Genomic DNA, 25,848 nt, shown 5'->3' with positions numbered 1-25,848 from the left:
GCGCAATTGTGGACAAGAATAGGACATGTTCTATATTTTTCGGGATCGGAATTGCGGACTCGGAAGTGCGGATCCGCAATTCCGGATCCGGGCAGCACATTGTGCGGCCCCATAGAAATGAATGGGTCCGCAATTCCATTCCGCAAAATGCTGCGGAACGAAATTGCGGACGTGTAAATGGACCCTAACTCTGTGTGCATTCCGTTTCCGTATGTCCGTTCCACAAAGAAATAGAACATGTCCTATTATTGTCCGCGTTATGGACAAGGATAGGACTGTTCTATTAGAGGCCAGCTGCTCCGTTCCGCAAAATACGGAATGCACACTGTCGTCATCCGTATTTTTTGTAGATCTGCGTTTTGCAGTCCGCAAAATACACACAAATCCGTGGCAAAATGTAGGACAATTATGGCTCATGCACATGAACGTATTTTCTTTCCATTTCCGTTCCATGTTTTTGGTGGCCCGTATGCGGAACCATTCACTTTAATGTGTCCACAGAAAAAAAAATTACTCCGTTTGCATTCCGTTTCCGTATGTCCGTTTCACAAAAAAAGATAGAACATGTCCTATTTTTTTGTCCGTTTTGCGGACAAGGATAGGCTTTGTTACAATGGGTCTGATGCGAACTGATGCAAACGGACGTCATATCTACTTTTTGTGGAACCGTGTTTTGCATTCCGCGGTCAAGTGCATGAGCCCCTCTGTGGTTTTATTTAGTGTTTTAGCTTTAAAGGAATTCACATGATTTCCACCTAAAATACATATGAAAACAAATATTGATTCACGTTGGTGTCTTTCTATTCCTCCTAAAACAAACGCAGTTTTGATTACCAGGATTACTAAGTATTTGGATATAAATTCAGAGGGGAAAAATATATGTTCCCCGTGTATAGGCACGGACGGGGTTCGAACCCGTGATCTTCGGTTTACGAGACCGACGCCTTACCACTTGGCCACCGCGCCTGCGTCTAAACGATGTGTCTAAGCTCCGTGTCATTCCACGCGCCACCTATCGTCCAGCGCCGTCCTCACAGTCTGCTGTGTGGCAGGAAATGGCTCGTTTACATCGGTTATGGGGCGGCGGTCTATTATAGGAATGCGCTTCCTGAGTAAAAGCCGGTCATACTGTAGCAGTAATGCGGCGCAGCACGTCTTATATTGTACATCACATACAGGGAGCTCTAGTGTGGGGATGGGCTGCGAGCGGCTTTCCCGCCCAGATTCGCAAAAATGTTTTCCCGCCCACTTAAACAAACGGCTGTGAGGAGAAAGCGCGCGCAGTGCGAGGCGTCCGTGTGTCACTGTCACCACCAGCAGAATAGGTCGCCGCTGGTGTCCATGTTTGTGAGAGTGACAACTTGTAATATTTAGGGAAATCCCTGTGCTCCTCCTAGAGAGCTGCCCAAGACGTTTATATTCTGTTTTAAGGGTCCTAAGAAGGATAAAGGGGGGGGGGGGGGGGGTTACTGAGGGGCTTGTATTGCAGTAAATATATGTCACACTCAATGGTCACAGTGTGATTAAAACGGCGTAAAAAACAAACAAAAAAACATCTGTGGATTTTGCCACCGTTTTCTATGTGGTTACTTTACATGTGACACATTTTACCTGTAAAAACAGCAACCACGTGGAAACTTGAGGGAAAACACATGGATATTTCATTAGGTGTTTTATCTGCACCTCAACTGGACTGTGTGAATATAGTCTTAGGACTGTTATTCCTGTCACAGACTTTGCACCTTGAGGTCCAGGATTGCAAGTCATGTCACCCCCAGCTGATGGCCAGGGGTTAATGTGGCATCCCTGTAGCATTACTAAGGTCTTCCCCATTGCACTGGCAATATGGTGACCTCTTGTGTATCTCCCCCCCCCCCCAGTATAATTCCCCCAAACACAATATTTTGCCCCCAACACAATATGGTGCCCCTTTAGTGGGTGAATACTCACCTATCCCATTTTTCTTACGATGAATGAAGCACATCTCTCACTGCAGAGCTGCTCCGGTCTGTCCTGTGGCTAGGTGCAGCAGGCGTAATGATGTCACTTCGTCATGCCCGCCAGCACAACCACTGCTGGTCTCGGGGTGAATGATGAAACCGGGAGCTGATGCAGTACTGCTAAGCTCCGTCCCATCACACCGCTAATATGGTGACCTTATGTGCCTCTCCAAGCACCTTTATGTGCTCCTCAGCAAGTTATTTGCGCCGCAATCTTCGACTTTTCCCTGCTCACCCCAGGTCTAGTGAAGGGGACGGGCCAGTAGGCCTGTCTCATTTATCATTTTCTACCCCCTGTTTTAGGCTTAGAAAAACCAGCGAGGGAGCTGGTGTAGATTTAGACCGGCGGTGGATGCGCCAAAGTCATGTAGAGGCTGGCGACTCGTCATAACTTCAGAAGATTTACCGCTAGCGCACAGGGTTATTATGGGTTAATAAATGACCCTCAATATGGTGTCCCTTTATGTGTCCATCAACACAATATTGTGTCCCTTTAGTCATCCATGGTGAATGGAGCAGATGTCTCACTGCAGATCTTCTCTGGTCTGTCTGGTGCCTAGGTTCAGCGTGATGATGCCACTTTATTGCGCCTGTTAACACAAAAGGAAAAATATTGGTGAGAATGTATACATCCAGGATATTAATACATAAAAAAAATAAAAATTTTAGGACGTTATAATACAAAATAACAAAGTTTTTTTAATCTGTGTTTTAAAAACACACGAAAACAGCGTATGACCTAAAAACGTAATATATATTAGGCTTGCTCTGCGATCAGAAGGAGGAGGTGTGTGATTCACGACTGTGTGGGTGTAGCACCGATCTGGCACTATACACCTATGATTTGGATATCAGTCAGAGCAAGCCTAATACATATTACGTTTTTAGGTCATACGCCCTTTTCGTGTGTGTTTTAAAACAGATATAGTAACATAGTATATAAGGCCGAAAAAAAGACATTTGTCTATCCAGTTCAGCCTGTTATCCTGCAAGTTGATCCAGAGGAACAAAAAAAAAATCTGAAATTGCGGACCCGCACTTCCGGGTCCGCAATTCCGATCCTGAAAAAAATAGAATATGTCCTATTCCTGTCCGGAATAGCGGACAAGAATAGGCATATTCTCTTAGTGCCGGCAATGTGCGGTCCGCAAAATGTGGAACGCACATTGCCGCTGTCTGTGTTTTGCAGATCCGTGTTTTGCGTATGTGTGAATGGACCCTAACTCCCTGGATCAACGACCTCTCTCTAGTAGCTATAACCTGTAATATTATTACACTCCAGAAATTCATCCAGGCCCCTCTTGAATTCTTTTATTGTACTCACCATCACCACCTCCTCAGTAGAGATGTCCCGAATAGTTCCCGGCGAACATAGCTTGTTCGCGTTCGCCGCGGCGGGCGAACATATGAGATGTTCGGTCCGCCCCCTATTCGTCATCATTAAGTAAACTTTGACCCTGTACCTCACAGTCAGCAGACACATTCCAGCCAATCAGCAGCAGACCCTCCCTCCCAGACCCTCCCACCTCCTGGACAGCACCCATTTTAGATTCATTCGGAAGCTGCATTCTTAGTGAGAGGAGGGACAGTGTAGCTGCTGCTGATTTAATAGGGAAATCGATAGCTAGGCAAGTGTATTCAGTGTCCACTGCAGTCCTGAAGGACTCATCTGATCTCTGCTGTAAGGACAGCACCCCAAAAAGCCCTTTTTAGGGCTAGAACATCAGTCTGCTTTTTTTCCCCTGTGTAATGAAATTGCAGTTGCCTGCCTGCCAGCGTGTGTGTCAGGCTCACAGCCCTGCAAGTGCACAGTGTCACCAGCGCAACTCATATCTGGTGTCACATTCGATTACATTTAAAGAAAAACAACAATTTTGACTGAATAAATAGCAGTCAGTTACACACACGTGTTTGTGTGTTTAAGGCCCAGTGCAGTGCATAGTGTCACTTCAGCGCCATTCATATCTGGTGTCACATTCGATTCCATTTAAAGAAAAAAAACTATTTTGACGGAATAAATAGCAGTCAGTTACACACATGTTTGTGTGTTTAAGGCCCAGTGCAGTGCATAGTGTCACTTCAGCGCCATTCATATCTGGTGTCACATTCGATTCCATTTAAATAAAAAAAACTATTTTGACTGAATAAATAGAAGTCAGTTACACACGTGTTTGTGTGTTTAAGGCCCAGTGCAGTGCATAGTGTCACTTCAGCGCAACTCATATCTTGTGTCACAGTAGCTTGCACGCATAGTACAACTTAACTAATCTAAAAAAAATGACAGGCAGAGGCAGGCCACCCCGCAGGGGCCGTCGTGGTCGTGGTGCTGTGATTCCCTTTGTCCCTAGACTAATGCCCAGTGTTCAGAGGCCATGTACCCTGAACTCGAAAAGTTCTGAGGACATAGTTGACTGGCTAACACAGGACACCTAATCTTCTACAGCTTCCGCTCGGAACCTTGATGCACCATCCTCCTCCAGCTCAGCTTTGGGCACCTCTCAAGTTACCACTCGCCCGCCTGCCGCCACCACCAACACTAGCACCACAGCCGCTTTACTTGATCTGTCAGAGGAGTTATTTACACATCAGTTGGAAGAAATGAGTGATGCGCAACCATTATTGCCAGAGGATGTAGATAACAGGGATATGTCTCAGTCAGGCAGCATTACACACATGGACGTACGGTGTGATGATGATGATATTGTACCCGCTGCTGCTTCCTTTGCTGAGTTGTCAAATACAAGTGAAGCGGTTGATGATGACGATGTGTCCGTGGATGTCACGTGGGTGCCCGCTCGAAGAGAAGAAGAACAGGGGGAAAGTTCTGATGGGGAAACAGAGAGGGGGAGGAGACGAGTTGGAAGCAGGGGGAGGTCGTCGCAAGGAGCTAGTGGCACAGTCAGACAGGGTGCATCGGCACCCGGGGTCAGCCAGACAGCACGCCAATCAACGCATGCTGTTGCCACCACCAGAATGCCGTCATTGCAGAGCTCAGCAGTGTGGCATTTTTTTTGTGTGTCTGCCTCTGACAACAGCGATGCCATTTGCAACCTGTGCCAAAAGAAACTGAGTCGTGGGAAGTCCAACACCCACCTAGGTGCAACTGCTTTGCGAAGGCACATGATCGCACATCACAAACGCCTATGGGATCAACACATGAGTAGAAGCAGCACACAAACTCAAAGCCGTCATTCTCCTCCTGGTCCAGCATCTTCAGCCACATCAACCACTGCTGTCCTCCTTGCCCCCTCTCAACCATCCGCCACTCCGTCTCTCGCCTTGAGCAGTTCCTGCTCATCTGCCCACAGTCAGGTGTCTGTCAAGGACATGTTTGAGCGTAAGAAGCCAATGTCACAAAGTCACCCCCTTGCCCGGCGTCTGACAGCTGGCTTGTCTGAACTCTTAGCCCGCCAGCTTTTACCATACAAGCTGGTGGAGTCTGAGGCGTTCCAGGGGGACGTAACAGGGATTAAACTGATAAGAATAGAACAACATAACACACCACAACTATCTGGCGGCACATTAGATTGCACGCACAGTGCCCCAAATTTGAAGTAGGAGGACCAACCAAGCATCTTTTTCCATCTCCCCGTTCCTAAAATCGATGCCATATACACGTCCCCTGATAGGGGACGTAACAGGGATTAAACTGATAGGTATAGTACTACTTAACACACCTTATAATAACGCAGAGAGAGGCAACGCAGAGAGAGGAGTCTGAAGAAGAGGAGTCAGAGGAGGAAGGTGGCTTTGAGGAGGTGGAAGACCAACCACAGCAGGCGTCCCAGGGGGCTTGTTGTCACCTTCGGGGACCCTTGGTGTTGTACGTGGCTGGGTGGAGGAAGAGACCTTCAATGACATCAGTGAGGACAAGGAACGGGACATGGCTAGCTTGGTATCCAACCTTGTGCAAATGGGGAGTTTGCGGTTGTGCAAATGGACTGTTTGCGGTGCATTAAACGGGGAGTGTGGTCTGTCACTGTGAAGCGGGCGTAACCCTTACACTACCAGGGGGCTTGTTGTCACCTTCGGGGACCCTTGGTGTTGTACGTGGCTGGGTGGAGGAAGAGACCTTCAATTACATCAGTGAGGACAAGGAACGGGACATGGCTAGCTTGGTATCCAACCTTGTGCAAATGGGGAGTTTGCGGTTGTGCAAATGGACTGTTTGCGGTGCATTAAACGGGGAGTGTGGTCTGTCACTGTGAAGCGGGCGTAACCCTTACACTACCTGATCGATACAACATCATACCTGATGTTTTAAAGCACGTTATTCCAAACAATTTAGGAATGTTAGGTGCTTTATGCCCTTTATGGATTAAAACCAGACTCTGCGTCAACTATGTAATTTTCCATGGGAGTTTTGCCATGGATCCCCTTCCGGCATGCCACAGTCCAGGTGTTAGTCCCCTTGAAACAACTTTTCCATCACTATTGTGGCCAGAAAGAGTTTTAAAATTCGCCTGCCTATTGAAGTCTATGGCGGTTCGCCCGTTCGCGAATACTTGCGAAAATTCACGTTCGCCGTCCGCGAACGGAAAATTTTATGTTCGCGACATCACTACTCCTCAGGCAGAGAGTTCCATAGTCTCACTACTCTTACCGTAAAGAATCCCCTCATCACAGTCATAGTCCTGGGGATAAATAGATGATGGGAGAGATCTCTGTACTGACCCCTGATATATTTATACATAGTAATTAGATCTCCCCTCAGTCGTCTTTTTTCTAAAGTGAATAACCCTAATGTTGATAATCTTTCAGGGTACTGTAGTTGCCCCATTCCATTTATTACTTTAGTTGCCCTCCTCTGAACCCTCTCCAGCTCTGCTATGTCTGCCATGTTCACAGGAACCCAGAACTGTACACAGTACTCCATGTGTGGTCTGACTAGCGATTTGTAAAGTGGTAGGACTATGTTCTCATCATGTGTGGTCTGACTAGCGATTTGTAAAGTGGTAGGACTATGTTCTCATCACAGGGATCTATGCCCCTTTTGATGCAACCCATTATCTTATTGGCCTTGGCAGCAGGTGCCTTACACTGTTTTTTACTGCTTAATTTGCTGTTTATAAAAATCCCTAGGTCCTTTTCCATGTCAGTGTTGCTGAGTGTTTTACCATTTAGTATGTACGGGTGACTTGCATTATTTTTTCCCATGTGCATAACCTTACATTTGTCAGTGTTAAACCTCATCTGCCACTTCTCTGCCCAAGTCTCTAATCTATCCAGATCCAGCTGTAGCTGTATATTGTCCTCTTAAGTGTTAGGCCTCTTTCACACTTGCGTTGTCCGGATCCGTCGTGTACTCCATTTGCCGGAGGTGCCCGCCGGATCCGTAACACCGCAAGTGAACTGAAAGCATTTGAAGACGGATCCGTCTTTAAAATGCGTTCAGTGTTACTATGACAGCCAGGACGCTATTAAAGTCCTGGTTGCCGTAGTAGTAGTGGGGAGCGGGGGAGCAGTATACTTACAGTCCGTGCGGCTCCCAGGGCGCTCCAGAATGACGTCAGAGCGCCCCATGCGCATGGATGACGTGATCCATGTGATCACATCATCCATGCGCGTGGGGCGCCCTGACGTCACTCTGAAGCGCCCCGGGAGCCGCACGGACGGTAAGTATACTGCTCCCCCCCTCCCCACTACACTTTACCATGGCAAACAGGACTTTAGCGTCCCGGCAGCCATGGTAACCATTCAGAAAAAGCTAAACGTCGGATCCGGTAATGCGCCAAAACGACGTTTAGCTTAAGGCCGGATCCGAATTAATGCCTTTCAATGGGCATTAATTCCGGATCCGGCCATGCGGCAAGTGTTCAGGATTTTTGGCCGGAGCAAAAAGCGCAGCATGCTGCGGTATTTTCTCCGGCCAAAAAACGTTCCGGTCCGGAACTGAAGACATCCTGATGCATCCTGAACGGATTTCTCTCCATTCAGAATGCATTGGGATAATCCTGATCAGGATTCTTCCGGCAGAGAGCCCCAACGACGGAACTCTATGCCGGAACAAAACAACGCAAGTGTGAAAGAGCCCTTAATTACTTTACACAGTTTAGTGTAATCTGCAAACATTGATATTTTACTGTGCAAGCCTTCTACAAGATAATTAATAAATATATTGAAGAGAATAGGGCCCAATACTGACCCCTGAGGTACTTCGCTAGATCATTAATAAAACTTAGTTATTTTGTTTTATAACGTCCTAAAAAAAAAAATTTTGGACGCCTGTTAGCACACTAACAGGCCAAAATCCTGAGGGTGAATGGTGGAGTGGGGGGCTGAGGATGTGGATTCAGTTGAAATAGGTGCTGTAGCTGGGGGCCCCACGCAATTATGGGGTCTGCATAGTAGCCAAATCCACCACTGCTGACAGCAGAAATGTTGGTTTTTTAGTTGCCACCTACAATTGGAGTCCGTGTAATCCAAGAAGAGAACATGTGTCAGGTGCCTGGAGAGCTTGTTGTTGGCCTGCATAGCTGGGTTCCTGAGGGTTGAGTTGCTGGTGTGGTACTACATAGAGAGTATTGTTACCAGAGGGCAGATGGTGAGGTAACAGTGGGTGACACTGGGCACTGAGAATGCTTTCAGCACCGAGGAATTTAGTGGGAAGCCAGTTTGGGTTGTCAGAGACGTCGGCCCTGGGGAAGCTAAAGTTGGGTTAGGGTCCATTCACACATCCGTAGCGTGTTTTGCGGATCCGCGGATCTGCAAAACACGGACACCGGCAATGTGGATTCCGCATTCTGCGGACCGCACATCGCCGGCACTAATAGAATATGCCTATGCTTGTCCGCAATTGCGGACAAGAATAGGACATGTTCTATTATTTTCGGGAACGGAAATGCGGACTCGGAAGTGCGGGTCCACATTTCTGTCACCGCCACTTCTGTTAGAAGGTCTGGCAGACGTTCTTCTCTACCTCTTGTATGATGTTCTTTGTTTTGGTTTCACTTTCTCATCTCCTTTCCTTCTGCCAGGTGTCACTTATTTAGACATATTCGTCTTCCTTTATATTCCCTCCCATACTGCCACACTTTGCGGTTTATACTATTTCATGGATGAAGTGTTCACTTCTGGAGGCTGCATCTGCTGTTTGCTCAGATAAGTCCTTTACTTTATTGTGTTTGCTTGCTGGCTTGAATCTAGGTGACTCTGACTCCCTCCGTATTAAGTGCAGGGAGCCGGTGGTCGTGTCCCCTCACTATTATAGGGTTTTCAGGTGTCACACAGGCTTAGGTACGTGGGCATGCAATCGTCTACCATCGAGACCCTTGTATGTGCATAGCAGTCAGGGAGAGCTATTAGGGTTTTATAGGGCTCACCTAATAGCTCCTTAGTTTGGGATCAAGCCAGTCGCTTGTTTATTTATAAGTTCCAGCTATCTGCAAATCTCATCCATGACACTTCCGGAGCCGGCCGCACATCGTGCGGCCCCATAGAATTGAATGGGTCTCCAATTCCGTTACGCAAAATGCGGAACTAAATTGCGGACGTGTGAATGGAGCCTTGGGGAGGGTTTGAGTCAAGCTCCAGCCTGGCAGGAACTAGTGACCAGTGTATAGCAGAAGATTATCTGCCATGTGGCCTGAATAGTGTAGTCCTGAAATATTAGTGGACTGGAAGGATTGGCACTGGGGACTCCGAAGAACAGAGCCAGGTTATGGAAAGTACTATTACTCTTGGAAAGTCTCTTCTGTTAACTGCTGTGCTTTATCCAGTTTATATGTACTAAGCTGCAGTGGTCCATGTGATAGGAATACTGACCTGTGGTCCTTGTGAAGTTAGCCCTGACTTGTCTGGGTTTGGAGCTGGTGTGAAAGACTGATGAAGCTGAGGTCTAGAACGTCAGCTATTCCATACCACCCAGGGTGACCAGCAACAATGCAGTTACTTGTGTATTAAAACCACCAAGCATATTGTGCCTTATTGTGGACTGTATACTATTTAATAGCAGAGCACGTCGTTATATTGCTTGAACTGGACTGGCTTTCACAGTATACCACCCCTTACCTGAAGAGGTTTGCAGCAGTGCCGCCTCACATTTCTTTGTTCCAGTATATATTGTGCCTTACTGTACCAGCTTCAGCCACTAAGTGTACTGTGCCACTATTGTGCAAGGAAATTAGTTGTGTGTTCTAGGAACCTGTTCTGTGATTGTTTCTTCACCCCCCTGAACGCTCTAGAACTCAGCTTCTTCAGTCTTTCACACCGAACAGCTTTAAATCCAGACCGGTCAGAACTAACTTCACAGGGACCACAGATGATCACTAGCTAAATCTGCTCCATATGTGGTGTGTGCCAGCTATGCAGCACAGCCTGCACCTGACTGTAATGACTGGGATATAAGATAGCTCCATTCCTAGTAATTGAACCCCTAAGATGCCTCTGTCAATAGCGACCTCAGCATCTGAGAGGTTAAATAGGGGATAGGGCTCCCTCTGTCCTCCGAACAGAACCCTTCGGCCTCATGCACAGAGCCGTTGCCCGGCCGTGCCCGTATTGTGGCCTGCAAACAGCTGGTCCGCAATATATGGGCACCAGCAGTGTGCCCGTTCACTTAAATGGGTCCGCAATTTGGAAGGTGCAGAACGGAGGCACGGAAGCACTGCAGAGTGTCACCGCCAGTTCTGCGAGAAGGTCTGGCAGACGTTCTTCTCTACCTCTTGTATGATGTTCTTTGTTTTGGTTTCACTTTCTCATCTCCTTTCCTTCTGCCAGGTGTCACATATTTAGACTAATCGTCTTCATTTATATTCCCTCCCATACTGCCTCACTTTGCGGTTTATACTACTTCCTGGATGAAGTGTTCACTGCTGGAGGCTGCGTCTGCTGTTTGCTCAGATAAGTCCTTTACTTTATTGTGTTTCCTTGCTGGCTTGATTCTAGGTGACCCTGACTCCGTCCGTATTAAGTGCAGGGAGCCGGTGGTCGTGTCCCCTCACTATTATAGGGTTTTCAGGTGTCACACAGACTTAGGTACGTGGGCATGCAATTGTCTACCATTGAGACCCTTGCATGTGCATAGCAGTCAGGGAGAGCTCTTAGGGTTTTATAGGGCTCACCTATAAGCTCCTTAGTTTGGGATCAAGCCAGTCGCTCGTTTATTCATAAGTTCCAGCTATCTGCAAACTTCACCCGTGATATTATAAACCGCCATAACCGTCTTAAGCATGGATCCGGTTTCAGCCTTGATTGACCGCATGCAAGGTCTTTCGCTGGAGGTAGCAGATCTCCGTAAAACTGTGTCTCAGTTTCAGGTGACCGGTTCTGCTGGCGTTCATGGAGTTTGTTCCGAGCCTAAGATCTCGCTTCCGGATACGTTCTCCGGGGGTAGTGAGAATTTTGTTCGCTTTAGAGAGGCTTGCAAACTCAATTTTTGCCTACTTCCCCATTCCTCTGGTGATGAGCAGAGGGTGGGGATCATCATCTCGCTGCTGAGGGATAATGCTCTTGGGCCCTCTCGCTGCCGGTGGGGGCACGGCCCCTCCGATCGGTGGATTAATTTTTTGTAGCCCTGGGGCAGATATATGATAACCCAGGTCGTATTGCTCTGGCTGAATCTAAACTGCATTTTTTTATGCCAGGGTAAACACTCCGCAGAGATATATTGTTCTGAATTTCGGAGATGGGCAGCTGATACTGGTTGGAATGATGCTGCACTCCGAAGTCAATTTTGCCATGGTCTTTCGGAAAGATTGAAAGATGCATTCGCTTTTCATGAGAGACCAGCGTCGTTAGAGTCAGCCATGTCTCTAGCTGTTCATATTGACAGGCGTCTTAGAGAGAGAGGAGACTACTCTTTCCTGTCATATTCAGCCCAAGGACAGTGGGGCTGTCTTATTCAGTGCATCGGGGTCTCAGTCTGTCTCAATCCCCTCTGAGGAGGAGGCCATGCAGCGGGGTTTGCTTGCCTCTGATAGTAGAGGATTCAGCTCTCAGAGGAGGGTTTGTTTCTGTTGTGGGGGTATAAATCATTTAGCTAATGTTTGCCCCTCTAGGAGATTCATGAAGTTTTCTGAGGGTAATAAAAACAAAACCAAAAAAACCCTCTAAAACCTTTCCATTTGCTACTATTGGCAAGGTTGATGCGGAAATTGAAGGTTTGCTGTTTACTTGTAGTTCCTGTTTTCTCCTACCTGCCAGGGTGGCGCTAGACAGCAAGAACATTGTTTGTGAGATTTTTGTAGATAGTGGAGCAGCTGTCAATCTCATTGAGAATTAATTTGCAACAACACATGGTTTCCAGGTATGCACTTTGGAAAAGGATATACCTGTTTTTGCTTGATTCCGCTCCACTTTCTCAAAGATCGTTAAAGGGCGTAGTTCACAATATCCGTTTGACTGTGGGTGACGCTCATGTTGAGGATATGTCATGTTTCGTTTTAAGCAGATTACCTACTTCTCTAGTTTTGGGGCTACCCTGGCTCACTAAACATAACCCCACTATTGATTGGCAAGCAAGGCAAATAAATGGTTGGAGTGAGTTTTGCAGAGAGAATTGGCTTTACGGCATCTCTTTCAGAGGTTTCTACCAAGACTGTGCCATCTTTTCTCTCTGAATTCTCGGATGTGTTTTCCGAGAGTGGTGTCCAGGAGTTGCCTCCGCACCGGGAGTACGACTGCCCTATTAATCTCATCCCAGACACCAAGCTGCCAAAATCATGACTATACAATCTCTCCCAACCTGAAAGGGTCGCTATGCGTACTTATATCTCTGAGAGCCTGAGAAAGGGACACATCCGACCCTCGAAGTCACCTGTTGCCTCTGGTTTTTCTTTTGTTAAGAAAAAAGATGCTTCTTTAAGACCTTGTCTGGATTTCAGGGAGCTGAACGGTATCACGATTCGTGACCCATATCCGCTTCCTCTGATCCCGGACCTGTTTAACCAGATTGTTGGGGCAAAAAAATTTTTGAAGTTGGATTTAAGAGAGGCTTATAATCTAGTCAGGGTCAGGGAAGGGGACGAATGGAAGACGCCTTCAATACCCCTGAGGGTCATTTTCGAGAATTTGGTTATGCTCTTTGGTTTGATGAATGCTCCGGCCGTCTTCCAACATTTTGTGAACAGCATTTTTTATCATTTAATGGGGAAATTTGTGCTGGTGTATCTAGATGACATTTAGATTTTTTCTCCTGATTTCAAGACTCATCGGGACCACCTATGTCAGGTCTTGCTGATTCTTCGGGAGAATAAATTGGACGCTAAACTGGAAAAATGTGTGTTTGCGGTTCCGGAGATTCAATTTCTTGGTTTTCTTCTCTCCGATTCTGGTTTTCGGATGGACCCTGAGAAGGTCCGCGCTGTGCTTGATTAGGAGCTTCCTGAGAATCAGAAGGCGCTGATGCGGTTTTTGGGTTTTGTCAATTATTACAGAAAGTTCATTTTGAATTATTCCTCTGTTGTTAAGCCACTCACTGATATGACTAAAAAGGGGGTGGATTTTTCCTCGTGGTCGGTAGATGCGCTTAAAGCCTTTTCTAGTATTAAAGAGAGTTTTGCTTCCGCTCCCATTTTGGTACAACCTGATGTCTCTCTACCTTTTATTGTTGAGGTGGATGCTTCTGAGGTGGGTGTGGGTGCGGTTTTATCTCAGGGTCCCTCTCCTGCCAAATGGCGACCGTGTGCCTTTTTCTCAAGGAAACTATCCTCTGCAGAGAGAAATTACGATGTGGGAGATAGGGAGTTGTTGGCCATCAAATTAGCTTTTGAGGAATGGCGCCATTGGTTAGAGGGAGCCAGACAGCCTATTACTGTGTTTACCGACCATAAGAATCTGGCCTACTTGGAATCGGCCATGCGTCTGAACCTGAGACAGGCCAGATGGTCTTTGTTCTTTTCTAGGTTTAATTTTGTTGTTACGTTCCGCCCTGGGGTTAAAAATGTGAAGGCGGATGCTATGTCACGTTGTTTTCCGGGAGAGGGGAACTTTGAAGACCCGGGTCCCATTTTGTCTGAAGGGGTGGTCGTCTGTGCTCTTTATCCTGATTTGGAGGCAGAGGTTCAGGCAGCCCAGGCAGAGGCTCCTGATCTTTGTCCTCCAGGGAGGTTGTTTGTGCCTCTCGCTTTACGACACAAGGTTTTTAAAGAGCACCACGATACTGTCCTTGCTGGGCACCCAGGGAGTAGAGCCACAGTGGATCTCATTGCTCGGAGATTCTGGTGGCCGGCTCTTCGTAAGACGGTTGAGGGTTTTGTGGCAGCCTGCGAGACCTGTGCTCGTGCCAAGGTCCCTCATTCACGGCCATCGGGTTCTCTCCTCCCGTTACCCATTCCTTCCCATCCTTGGACATATCTGTCCATGGACTTCATTACGGACCTGCCTCGTTCCTCGGGGAAGACTGTGATTCTGGTGGTAGTGGACCGTTTTAGCAAAATGGCACATTTCATTCCCTTTCCTGGGTTACCCAATGCTAAGACGCTGGCGCAAGCGTTTGTTGATCATATTGTTAAAGTGCATGGCATTCCTTCAGACATCGTTTCTGATAGGGGCACGCAATTTGTTTCCAGATTCTGGAAGGCCTTCTGTTCTCGCTTGGGAGTTCGGTTGTCGTTCTCTTCTGCTTTTCAGCCGCAGTCAAATGGTCAGACCGAACGCGTCAATCAGAATCTGGAGACATATCTGCGCTGTTTTGTGGCAGAGAATCAGGAGGATTGGTATTCTTTTTTGTCCCTTGCTGAGTTTGCTTTAAATAACCGTCGCCAGGAGTCCTCTGATAAGTCACCATTTTTTGGTGCATATGGGTTTCATCCGCAGTTTGGGACATTCTCTGGGGATTCTGGTTTACCTGATGAGGAGAGATTTTCCTCGTCTTTGTCATTTATTTGGCAAAAGATTCAGGGTAATCTGAAGAGGATGAGTGAGAGATATAAGCGTGTGGCGGATAAGAGACGTGTGCCTGGTCCGGACCTGAATGTGGGTGATCTGGTGTGGTTGTCTACAAAGAATATCAAACTGAAGGTTCCCTCCTGGAAGTTGGGTCCTAAGTTTATTGGGCCTTACAAGATCTTGTCCGTCATCAATCCCGTTGCCTTCCGTCTTGATCTTCCTCAGACTTGGAAGATCCATAATGTTTTTCACAAGTCCCTATTAAAACCTTATGTCCAACCCACTGTACCCTCCTCTTTGCCTCCTCCTCCTATTATTGTTGATTGTGAATTTCAGGTCTCTAGGATTGTGGATTCTCGCATTATCCGCGGTTCTCTTCAGTACCTCGTTCATTGGGAGGATGTGTGTCCCAGTGGCAGACATTAAGGCCACTCGTCTCATCAGGGCTTTCCATAGGTCTCATAATGAGAAGGTGGACTCTGAGTGTCCGGAGTCCACCCGTAGAGGGAGGGGTACTGTCACCGCCAGTTCTGTGAGAAGGTCTGGCAGACGTTCTTCTCTACCTCTTGTATGATGTTCTTTGTTTTGGTTTCACTTTCTCATCTCCTTGCCTTCTGCCAGGTGGCACTTATTTAGACTAATCGTCTTCCTTTATATTTCCTCCCATACTGCCTCACTTTGCGGTTTATACTACTTCCTGGATGAAGTGTTCACTGCTGGAGGCTGCTTCTGCTGTTTGCTCAGATAAGTCCTTTACTTTATTGTGTTTCCTTGCTGGCTTGATTCTAGGTGACCCTGACTCCGTTCGCAGGGAGCCGGTGGTCGTGTCCCCTCACTATTATAGGGTTTTCAGGTGTCACACAGACTTAGGGACGTGGGCATGCAATTGTCTACCATCGAGACCCTTGCATGTGCATAGCAGTCAGGGAGAGCTCTTAGGGTTTTATAGGGCTCACCTATAAGCTCCTTAGTTTGGGATCAAGCCAGTCGCTCGTTTATTCATAAGTTCCAGCTATCTGCAAACTTCACCGTGACACAGAGTGCATGCACTACTTTTTTTCTGTGTGAATGGATCACGGACCTATTAAAGTTGAATCCGTACGGATGCTGCCCACGCATTGGGGACCGCAAACTGGGAAATTATCTGTAATTGCTCTGGGTGCGGGGTGAGGCCAGAATATGACTGCTGGTGGTGGTGGCCAAAGAATGGACAAAAAGCTCTGTAATTGTATAGGGTGGAGACTGGAAATCTGAATCTGATTGCTGGGGGGGGGGGGAGTGGGGATGAGAAACAAGCTGGTGGGGGTGATCCCGAAGGTGATTACTGTGGTTAGGGGAGGGGGTATATACAGTCAGGTCCATATATATTGGGAAATTGGCACAATTCTAACATTTTTGGCTCTATACACCACCACAATGGATATGAACTGAAACTAACAAGATGTGCTTAAGCTGCAGACTGTCAGCTTAAATTTGAGGGTATTTACATCCAAATCAGGTGAACGGTGTAGGAATTACAACAGTTTGCATATGTGCCTCTCACTTGTTAAGGGACCAAAAGTAATGGGACAATTGGCTTCTCAGCTGTTCCATGGCCAGGTGTGTGTTATTCCCTCATTATCCCAATTACAATGAGCAGATAAAAGGTCCAGAGTTCATTTCAAGTGTGCTATTTGCATTTGGAATCTGTTGCTGTCAACTCTCAATATGAGATCCAAAGAGCTGTCACTATCAGTGAAGCAATCCATCATTAGGCTGAAAAAACACAACAAACCCAGCAGAGCGATAGCAAAAACATTTGGTGTGGCCAAAACAACTATTTGGAACATTCTTAAAAAAAAGGAACGCACCGGTGAGCTCAGCAACACCAAAAGACCTGGAAGACCATAGAAAACAACTGTGGTGGATGACGGAAGAATTATTTCCCTGGTGAAGAAAACACCCTTCACAACAGTTGGCCAGATCAAGAACACTCTCCAGGAGGTAGGTGTATGTGTGTCAAAGTCAACAATCAAGAGAAGACTTCACCAAAGTGAATACAGAGGGTTTACCACAAGATGTAAACCATTGGTGAGCCTCAAAAACAGGAAGGCCAGATTAGAGTTTGCCAAACAACATCTAAAAGAGCCTTCACAGTTCTGGAACAACATCCTATGGACAGATGAGACCAAGATCAACTTGTACCAGAGTGATGGGAAGAGAAGAGTATGGAGAAGGAAAGGAACTGCTCATGACCCTAAGCATACCACCTCATCAGTGAAGTATGGTGATGGTAGTGTCATGGCGTGGGCATGTATGGCTGCCAATGCAACTGGTTCTCTTGTATTTATTGATGATGTGACTGCTGACAAAAGCAGCAGGATGAATTCTGAAGTGTTTCGGGCATTATCTGCTCATATTTAGCCAAATGCTTCAGAACTCATTGGACGGCGCTTCACAGTGCAGATGGACAATGACCCAAAGCATACTGCAAAAGCAACCAAAGAGTTTTTTAAGGGAAAGAAGTGGAATCTTATGCAATGGGCAAGTCAATCACATGACCTGAATCAGATTGAGCATGCATTTCACTTGCTGAAGACAAAACTGAAGGGAAAATGCCCCAAGAACGAGCAGGGACTGAAGACAGTTGCAGTAGAGGCCTGGCAGAGCAGCACCAGGGATGAAACCCAGCATCTGGTGATGTCTATGCGTTCCAGACTTCAGGCTGTAATTGACTGCAAAGGATTTGCAACCAAGTATTAAAAAGTGAAAGTTTGATTTATGATTATTATTCTGTCCCATTACTTTTGGTCCCTTAACAAGTGGGAGGCACATATGCAAACTGTTGTAATTCCTGCACCGTTCACCTGATTTGGATGTAAATACCCTCAAATTAAAGCTGACAGTCTGCAGGTAAAGCACATCTTGTACGTTTTATTTCAAATCCATTGTGGTGGTGTATAGAGCCAAAAATGTTAGAATTGTGTCGATGTTCCAATATTTATGGACCTGGCTGTATATAATTTTGGCAGCTAAAAATGTAAGTCCTAAATTCTTCAGTTGAGAAACCCATGGTTCCTGTTTTTTTTTTTAGTCTGGAGTACTGAAACCTGAAAACACAACTCTACAGGCAAGTCTACAGTCGTGGCCAAAAGTTTTGAGAATTACATAAATATTGGAAATTGGAAAAGTTGCTGCTTAAGTTTTTATAATAGTAATTTGCATATACTCCAGAATGTTATGAAGAGTGATCAGATGAATTGCATAGTCCTTCTTTGCCATGAAAATTAACTTAATCACAAAAAGCCTTTCCACTGCATTTCATTGCTGTCATTAAAGGACCTGCTGAGATCATTTCAGTAATCGTCTTGTTAACTCAGGTGAGAATGTTGACGAGCACAAGGCTGGAGATCATTATGTCAGGCTGATTGGGTTAAAATGGCAGACTTGACATGTTAAAAAGAGGGTGATGCTTGAAATCATTGTTCTTCCATTGTTAACCATGGTGACCTGCAAAGAAACGCGTGCAGCCATCATTGCGTTGCATAAAAATGGCTTCACAGGCAAGGATATTGTGGCTACTAAGATTGCACCTCAATCAACAATTTATAGGATCATCAAGAACTTCAAGGAAAGAGGTTCAATTCTTGTTAAGAAGGCTCCAGGGCATCCAAGAAAGTCCAGCAAGCGCCAGGATCGTCTCCTAAAGAGGATTCAGCTGCGGGATCGGAGTGCCACCAGTGCAGAGCTTGCTGAGGAATGGCAGCAGGCAGGTGTGAGCGCATCTGCACGCACAGTGAGGCGAAGACTTTTGGAAGATGGCCTGGTGTCAAGAAGGGCAGCAAAGAAGCCACTTCTCTCCAAGGGACAGATTGATCTTCTGCAGAAAGTTTGGTGAATGGACTGCTGAGGACTGGGGCAAAGTCATATTCTCCGATGTAGCCTCTTTACGATTGTTTGGGGCATCTGGAAAAAGGCTTGTCCGGAGAAGAAAAGGTGAGCGCTACCATCAGTCCTGTGTCATGCCAACAGTAAAGCATCCTGAGACCATTCATGTGTGGGGTTGCTTCTCATCCAAGGGAGTGGGCTCACTCACAATTTTGCCCAAAAACACAGCCATGAATAAAGAATGGTACCAAAACACCCTCCAACAGCAACTTCTTCCAACAATCCAACATCAGTTTGGTGAAGAACAATGCATTTTCCAGGACGATGGAGCACCGTGCCATAAGGCAAAAGTGATAACTAAGTGGCTCGGGGACCAAAACGTTGACATTTTGGGTCCATGGCCTAGAAACTCCCCAGATCTTAATGACATTGAGAACTTGTGGTCAATCCTCAAGAGACGGGTGGACAAACAAAATCCCACTAATTCTGACAAACTCCAAGAAGTGATTATAAAAGAATGGGTTGCTATCAGTCAGGAATTGGCCCAGAAGTTGATTGAGAGCATGCCCAATTGCAGAGGTCCTGAAAAAGAAGGGCCAACACTGCAAATACTGACTCTTTGCAAAAATGTCATGTAATTGTCGATAAAAGCCTTTGAAACGTATGAAGTGCGTGTAATTATATACATCACAGAAACAACTGAAACAAAGATCTAAAAGCAGTTTAGCAGCAAACTTTGTGAAAACTAATATTTGTGTCATTCTCAAAACTTTTGGCCACGACTGTACAACCTTCAAAAAGCATGCCTCACCTACTGTCTCCCTCCTCGTTCCTCTGTGCATTGTAAGCCACTGCATGCAAGGTCCTCTCCTGTACTAGTTTGTCAGGTCATATGTACTGTACTTGTTTTTTTATGTAAACTCTTTTCATATGTATAGTGCCCTGGAGTTCATGTCACTTAAACCAGCTTAGTGACCACCTAGAGCCGTCAGTATGGGGATTTTTTACAGTGGCCCAGTCTAAGCGCTGCACCGGTCTGCAGTGCAGCAAAGAGCGGGGGCTCAGCTCTCACATGAGAGCTGGGCTCCTGTTGTAATGGCCAAGACTGACAGAAGCGCCAATCCAGCCGTTTAACCAATTAGAAGCCACTGTTACTAGCAACCGCAGCATCTAAGCGGCTACAGAGGGAGTGGACTCCCTTTGTCTCCCATCAGCCCCCTACAAATGAGATTGTGGAGTGCCGATGTCTGTGCACTGCAGCCTAGGACCTACTGAAGGCCCTAGCCCTGCCTACAGTGTATCCTAGCAAGCTGCACTTCACTGGCACAGCCTGCTGGTAGGTGTCAGTATAGCACTGACATAATAATACACTGCATTGTATAAGCAATTGCAATGTATTATAGAAATGATCAAAAGATCACCTCTTAAAGTCCCTTTGTGGGGCTAGTAAATAGCAATCAAAAAGTACCCCAACATTTTACCAATGAAAAGCACCAGTTGTCCTACAAAAATCAAGCCCCACACATCTCAATACAAAAAATAAAAAAGTTATGGGTCTTGGGATGCTGCAATGCAAAAGCATTTTACTTTTCAAAAAGGGTTTTTACTGTGCAACAGTAGTAAAATGTAAAAAAAAAAAAAAGAATTATATGTATTTGCTATCACTGCTATCACTGTCATCGTACTGACCCAGTGAATAAAGTTATAATGCTATTTATGCTGAAAAATGAATGCCGCTAAATTTATAAACGTAAAAACGTAATGGTGGTGTTGCTGTTTTTTCCCACCCCCACAGCAAAAGTTAATAAAAGTTAATCAGAAAGTTATGTGAACCCCCAAATGGTGCTAATAACTACAACTTGTCCCACAAACAATAGGCCTTCATACTGTATGTCTACATTGACTGAAAAATTGAGAAAGAAATTGCTTGGTTGCCAAGGCCCAAAACAGGCCAGTCAGTAAGGGGTTAAAATAAAAATGGGTTACCCTTTACACCCTACCCTTATAATTCTATATATTTATGGTGAGGTGGAATTAAGGCTATTCTGTATAGCATAGTTACTCAAGTACTATCTAAAGGGTTAATCCACCAGCGATGGCGGCAGAAACCGCAGGGGCCTGGCTGTTAGTCCATTCACACATCCGTGTGTGTTTTGCGGATCCGCAAAACACGGACACCGGCAATGTGCGTTCTGCATTTTGCGGACCGCACATCGCCGGCACTAGTAGAATATGCATATTCTTGTCCGCAATAGGGCATGTTCTATTTTTTTCAGGAGCGGAAATGCGGACCCGGAAGTGCGGGTCCGCATTTCCGGATCCGGGCGGCACATCGTGCGGCCTCATAGAAATGAATGGGTCCGCAATTTCGTTCTTCAAAATGCGGAACAGAATTGCGGACGTGTTAATGGACCCTAACAGCGGGTCTCCTATACTGGTAGAGCTACTTGTTTAGTGGTTTGTGGGAAGTCATCTCTGCTGCATTGCACATGTACGGCCCCTGTTGGGAAGAGGTTAAGGGTGCCTGCACACATTGTGGATTATGTGCAGTTTTTTAGAGCAGAGTTTCATGCAGAAGAACCGTAGGGACATCCTAAAACATTTAATGCGAAAATGGCTTAATGTACCATAATGTGCCTAAACCTCAATCAATTGCCTTGAAACTTTGCACAACCTAAGTTCCCAGCTCCCCAAACCTATCCTGGAAGTTTCATGGATTTTGGCTACTCACAAGACAAATGAGTGACATTAAGCTTGTTTTTTGTGGAGCTTAATGTGGCTTAACGTACATAAAACAACTTAGATATTAACCGATTTTCCCCAAACTTCACATAATATAAGACTCTTATCTATTCAAATAAATCCTGAAAAAATTTGTGCTTTTAGTAAAAACATAGCACACTTTATTTTATTTATTTTTTACATATGACATTAGGGACATGACTTCATATCCCTTGTTTTCTGTCAACGTTACCTTCATATCTCAGTTTGCAAGAAGACAATTATTTATTCATTTATTTATTAAACAATATAAACCAAAAAATAATAGTGATCTTGGAGGAAAACTTCAGCCTGTATCCATAACCTTTCGGTATGTCGCTATAGATGTTAGAAAGCACCATCTGGAAAGAAGAATACATGAGAAATCCATTACAGAGGAGGTAGTGAGGGTAATAAGTATGCACATTCTTATCTATGGCATCAAATAGTTTAATGTGAATAACTTTTGGTATGTTTTATCGAACCGTAGCATAATACAATCATCAAAAATTTTGGATTTAATATAGGATATAATTTAGGATTTTATATACATACCCCCTCCCCTTAACACAGTAATCACATTCAGGTTCACCCCCACCAGCTTGTTTCTCACCTCCCCCTCCCCCCCCCCCAGCAATCAGATTCAGACTTCCACTCTCCACCCTATACAATTCTCATGTACACTTTGCATATCTTTTAGATTCGAAAATTGCAATGCAAAAAGTGAGATTGGGGCTAATCCACATCAAAATCCGAAAGTAACGTGCAGATTGTGGTGCAGATTTAGTGTAGAAACTCAGAGCAAACCTCGAAAATCTGAGTGGACATTCTGTTTAAAACCCTGCACCCGTGTGCAGGTAGCCTAAGGGGTTAAAGGAGCTGTCCAGTTTGACCCCTGCTTAGATATTGTTGGATTTTTCCAAAGTAACTGCTTACTGAATCTAATTTTATCTACAGCAACAAAATGCCAAGAGATGAGTGGTCCTCAAGCATGAGAGACACTAGATGTTTGGTTCATGCAGGCTACAGAGATAGTAATCCAGTGCTGGTAAGCCGACTTTCTGTGTGCTCTTGCCTGATTCATTTATGTTCCATATTTTCATCAGCATTGGGGCTTGTTCACACGACTGTGCCGTGTTTTGCGGTCCGCAAAACACGGATGCCGCCCGTGTGCCTTCCGCAATTTGCGGAACGGACGACCCTTTATAGAAATGCCTATTCTTGTCCGCTTTTAGGACATGACTCATAATTTTTGCAGGGCCACGGAACGGAGCAGCGGATGCGGACAGCACACGGACTGCTATCCACATCTTTTGCGGCCCCATTGAAGTGAATGGGTCCGCACCCGAGCCGCAAAAAATGCTGCTCGGATGCGGAACAAAACCACGTTCATGTGAATGAGCCCTTAAAGGGGTTTCCCAAGATTTTAATACTAATGACCTATGAATAGGATAGGTCATCAGTGTCTGATTGGTGGGGGTCGGACATCTGGGAACCCGCAGATCAGCTGTTTCAGAAAGACACCGAAGCACCTGAGAGAGCCGCTGCTTTCTCTCTGCTTTTCATAGGCCAGTGATGACACGTTCATTGGTCACATGGCCTAGGAGCAGCTCAGCACCATAGAAGTGAATGAGGCTGAGCGTGACACCAAGCACAGCCACTATACAATGTATAGCACTGTGCTTGGTGATCACAGAGAAGGCCGCGGTGCTCACAGGCATGCTGGTGCCTTCTCAAACAACTGATCGATGGGGTTCCAGGTGTCGGACCCCCACCAATCAGATACTGATGAGCGATCCTGAGGATAGGTCACCAGTATAAAAGACTTGGAAAACCCTTTTAAAATGCTGCTTGTGTAAATAAATGAACCGATCATTAAATATCATTAATCTATTCTGTACTTCTCATGTGGAAGTAAAGTAGAAGCTTTGCAGAACTGATTTTACACACTTGATCTCTGTTGCAGGGTGAATTTTATGGTTTTTCATTAAAGGGGTTGTCTGGGTTCAGAGCTGAACCCGGACATACCCAGAATTTTACCCAGGCAGCCCCCCTGACAAGGGCATCGGAGCAGTTCATGCTCCGATGCTCTCCTTTGCCCTGCGCTGAATCGCGCAGGACAAAGGCATTTTGTGGAGCTCCAGTGACAAACCAGGCTCTCCTTCGGGCTGCCAGGCGGAGGCTTCCATTCAGCAGTCAGCCCGGTGACGTCACCGGCACTGATGGGCGGGCTTTAGCGCTGCCCTAATCTGTAAAACGGCTAGGGGCAGCGCTAAAGCCTGCCCTTCAGAGCCAGTGACGTCACCGAACACACTGCTGGACGGAAGTCTCCGCCTGGCAGCCCGAAGGAGAGCCGGGTTTGTCACTGGAACTCCACAAAATGCCTTTGCCCTTCACGAATCAGCGCATGGCAAAGGAGAGCATCGGAGCATGAACTGCTCCGATGCTCTTGTCAGGGGGGCTGCCTGGGTGAAATTCTGGGTATGTCTGGATTCAGCTCTGAACCCTGACAACCCCTTTAAGACACCCAGACTATATAATTTGCAGTTAAAAATGTTTCCTCTAAGCAATGATTGAAAAGCATGGTTTTGCTGAGTTTGCACATTCCACAAGTGTAGGTTTAGTACGTGTGGCTGCACATATACGAGACTATAACAATTGTGTCAAATCTGGTTATGTTAAGAAATATTCAATAAACTGCCATTGTAACATAGAAACCGTTCCATATAGTTCAGCCTACTAGCCTGCAAACCTTCTTGAGGTATAAGCAAAATTTCCTAATCTTAGTGGGGAAAAATAACTTCTCAACTAGAAAAAAAATTGCAATCAAAATAGATCCCTGGATCAGTAACCCTTCCCTAGAAATTTTGTGACTATAACTTGTAATATTGTTATACTCAAGAAATGCATCCAGGCCTCTCTTGGACTATTTCAATTATTTCACCATAACAACTTTGTCTGGCAGAGTACTCCATTGTCTCTTAGTGAATAATCTTCTTCTGTGTTGGTGTAGAAACCTACAAAAGTGGATGAAAAATGGCAGTGCGTTTTATAAAGCGAATACTAACAATAATAACCATTAGGGAAGCGCTCATTAGTACACAGGAGGTGCAGTGAGAGGTATTACTCACCGCTCCCTGGTCTTTTCTGGACACTGTGCTGTGTCCTGACAGCATACAGAATTAGGACATAGTGCGCGTAATTGCGTACTATGACCCGATGCTGTGCAACGACAGGTCACATTGCGGCGCTTCAGGAAGACCAGGCTGGATCTCCCAAGTGGCAGCATGGTCTGGAGCAGGAGTGGTAAGTTACCTTATTTCTTTTTGTCTGATCTGAGGTCTGATGAAGATTGGGGTTCTGATCTTACATCTGATGAAGATTAAGACTCTGATAAAGATTAGGGGTTTGATCTGATGTCTGATGAAGATTCAGCAGGATCAACTCTATTAACCCCTTAGTGACCACCCATACGTGTTTTTACGGCGGTCACTAAGGGGCCTTAGGCAGCTGGTACCCGGCTCTCACATGAGAGACGCGGCCCTGCTCTAACAGCCCGGACCGGCAGGAGTGCCGATCCGGGCTGTTTAACACATTACATGCCACGGGCAATGGCGCCCGCCACATGTAAAGTGCTGACACAGGGAGCAGACTCCCTCTGTCTCCCATCGGCACATCGAAAATGTCTATGTGTGTGAAGGCTGCCTGGGGTCTGATGTAGGCCCCACACCAGCCTTCAGTAATTTCTCTCTGGCGCAGCCTGCTGGTCAATGGTTAAAATAGCATCGCCATTAAAATGCAATGCACTATAGGGATAGTGCATTGCATTTTAAAAGCAATCAAAAGGACTTCCGGTTCCGGCGCTGGTATGAGGAGACGCGCTTAGCGGAGCTCCGCCACTCTCCCCGACACCATTACCCTCTGTTCACCGCCCACGGGCTCCTGTATCCACACAAAGTGTGGTAAGCACTAATATAACGCTCACCTTGCATGGAGAGGTACCTGCTTCGTAGCGCGAAGAAGTCGGAGGACAGAGACGAGCCGCGGCCTGAGCAGGTGAACCGAGCAATCAAGATGGCGGCCGAACATGAGGCTGTGCCGAAAAACACTGCTTTTAACCAGCCTCTAACCTCCTCGCAGGAGGATATGTTTAGCCCTACTCCGCTTTCAGCTGCGGATCTCAAGCGTCTGGCAATTGAAGTTGCCGCGCATTTGGCACCTGACCTCAAGACCACACTTGCGGCAACGATTCAAGAATCCCTTACAGAGCTACAAGAAGCTTACAATCAACAAGGGTACCGCATAGAGGAGCTTGAGCAGCGGACGTCTTGTGTGGAAGAAGATTTAAACGGCACGTAATCAGGTGTGTCAAAACTGCAGCAGACGGTGAGTG

General features: G+C 46.1%; 1 non-coding gene across 1 annotated transcript; it reads right to left on the bottom strand.

Annotated features, from left to right (window-relative positions):
• Nucleotides 1–894: 894 nt before the first annotated feature.
• On the bottom strand, nt 895–966 carry TRNAT-CGU. Its single transcript has one exon. It is a non-coding gene; the product is annotated as a tRNA-Thr (tRNA).
• Nucleotides 967–25,848: the final 24,882 nt, after the last annotated feature.

Source organism: Bufo bufo, chromosome 7 (assembly GCF_905171765.1).
Source record: "Bufo bufo chromosome 7, aBufBuf1.1, whole genome shotgun sequence".
NCBI classification, from domain to species: domain Eukaryota; kingdom Metazoa; phylum Chordata; class Amphibia; order Anura; family Bufonidae; genus Bufo; species Bufo bufo.
The sequence above is the reverse complement of the archived record's forward strand: the minus strand, read 5'-3'. Positions and strand labels throughout refer to the sequence as shown.